We start from the raw sequence: 2,705 nt of genomic DNA, 5'->3' as shown, positions 1-2,705 counted from the left end.
CAAGACCAGAGCATGTACATGGGTACAAATAAGAGCTGGAAACACAGGGAATCCAAGACAGATAAACCCCTCAGGACAACAATGACAGTAGCAATACCAGGAGGGGAAGGGGCAGGTGTGGGGAGAAAGGTGGAACCAATCACAATGATCTACATATAACCCCCTTCCAGGAGGACGAACAACAAAAAAGTGGGTGAAGGGAGACATCGGTCAGTGTAAGACATGAAAAAATAATAATTTATAAATTATCAAATTGACAACAGATTATGCAACTACCACAAGCTCTGAGGAAAAACCCATAAATATAGGGTGTGCCTTATGACTGTCTTAAACTGCAACCTCCAGAGGTGCCGCTCACTCATACTAGTCTACACTCAGACTCCAGCAATTCATCAAAATTACCATTACATTACCAAGTTACAAAAGGAACGGCTGCTTCTCTTCTAAATAAGCATATCTTTGTGTAATTCTCTGGATTCACCTGTGTCTCCATACTTCAGTGTCATTTGCCCAGCAACATCAGTTCCCCATGCGGAGTCACTGATTCATAATTTACTCAATTTGTCTTGTTGTACATGAGGATAGAGGAGACAACTTTCCATTTCTTTAAATGAAAGATTTGAAACTGGAAATAAAAATAATCACTTTAAAATAAAAGACCTCCCTGGGGTCACTCCATCAAGAAGGGGAGAAGTAAGAGGACCATCACTTGATGCTATACAGCATTGAGACAAGGCTGTGACAAATCAAAAGGCCCTCAACAGGAGTAAAAGGAAAATCAAGTCGAGAGCAGGGGAGGGATGCATTTACATTTCCAAGGAGGCACTGATATTTCTGTTGGTGGATATGATGGGTAAATAGGGAGGACCAACCTCATATTGGGAAGGGATGCTAAACAATAATTATAGGGAACCTAAGGGAAAAATAAGGCCAATTTTATGGTACTAGGTAGATATTACGAATATGTTTCTACCCAACCCTTGGTGAACCAAGCCATAGACTAAGCACTATGATGACCTTAGATGCTGCCCTTACAGGTAACATACCTTCCTCTAAGGGCCATACCAGAAGGACTCAACGTGGAACCCGCCTGAATAAACTGGGCCCTACCTCAAAACTACCTGTACCCTTCGACTTAGGACTGAAATATTCCGATGGGAGAGGACGCAAAGGATGCACCCCAAGACTGTGTAAATAGCAATCATAGGATGTTGGGGGTACCCCTAGTTTATTGAGTGCCCAATTAAAGGGGACCCAGAACCAACAATATATTTAATACCTTAATGCTCCCCTTGCATTAATATGACAGGTTTTAATCTGATAGGCAGGGATCTGCCCTGGTAAGAAATGTTACAGGAAATTTTCCCATAGCACCAACCCCCGTGTGCAGTGTAAATAGAGCTCAATCAACTAAGAAATCAATCTGTACAAACAACTCACAGGTTGCAGTTCTCAGTTGGATTATGCGCTTATATAAACTCCTCATATCAACAGACTCTTAATTTCTATGCCATTGGATAAATTATTGATATTATCAATGCAATTGCCTTATACCCCAGCGGAATATTGACAATAGTTTTTATTTCTTTGAAGGTTTTTGTTTTCTTCCTTTTGTTGGGTTTTATTTTGTTGTTGGTGGTGGCGGTGGTGGTAGTGGTGGTGGTTTTGTTTTTGTCATAATGTGATCACCAAAGTAAAACAGTAAAACACCAAAGTAAAACAGAGTCATTCCTAACCTTTGGGCCAGTAGATGGATTCTGGGCTCCCACATAATTCTAGCCCCAATCCAAGAACAGTTAGCTCTTACAGCATGACCCTGCTCAATGCTCACCTTTATGAAGAGTTCACTAAGGATGCGCATGTTACAGCAAAGTGTGGTGAAGAAAGAAGATGGTGCCGGACTATCAATCGGAATAGTGTCTGGGGTCTTTAAACGGGTTGTATTCAAAGCATCCATCTAAGTGAGGCATCAACTAAATCCACATCGAAGAAGCACACCAGCCTGTGTGATCCAAAGATGACAATAACAAAATCCACATATGGTGGGAAAAGTATCAGAGCCTAAATTGTGAACACCCAATTTTATAGAAGGTTATGTAGGACAATGGGAACCCAAAATCCATCTGCAGAGTATATACTCAAATTAAGCCTCTGGCAGATCCTCTCTAGCCACAGGCAAGGATTCAAAAAGCTTTACTATCAGACAGTGATTATTGTAAACTTGATTATGATAGATCAAAGCATGGTATAATATAATACTTGCTCAATTGACCTCCCTCTTGACTCAAACTGTATTTGCTCCAGGCTCAAATATTTCTCGCTTGTTCCATAACAGAAATTTCTTCTTTGGTATGGTACTTGCATAATCTGTTGTCAATTTCAGACTAAGAGTGAAGGGGTTGAGTTTAGCCTGTCAATGAGGTTACAGGTTGATGACCTCATTTGGAGGCGCTAAGGAGATAAATAGCTCACTGGAGGCATGGAGCTGGAGGAGCCCAATGGAGACCTACGTGAGTGCTGAGATGTTTTCACTATCAATCACTGGACCCACAACACTTTTGACCCACTGGCCTGTGATCTTCCTGCATTCAGCATCATTGCATGACTGTGTGAGTCTAAAGAATAATTTATAAGCTGGTATCAGACATATGGGCTAATATCGGACTTATGGACTTGATCTGGACTGGGATGGGATGTTTTCTTTA

This window comes from Echinops telfairi, unplaced genomic scaffold, assembly GCF_000313985.2.
Source record: "Echinops telfairi isolate 266 unplaced genomic scaffold, ASM31398v2 ScPeMD7_7469;HRSCAF=8507_1, whole genome shotgun sequence".
In the NCBI taxonomy this organism is placed as follows: domain Eukaryota; kingdom Metazoa; phylum Chordata; class Mammalia; order Afrosoricida; family Tenrecidae; genus Echinops; species Echinops telfairi.
Note: the sequence above shows the minus strand (reverse complement) of the source record.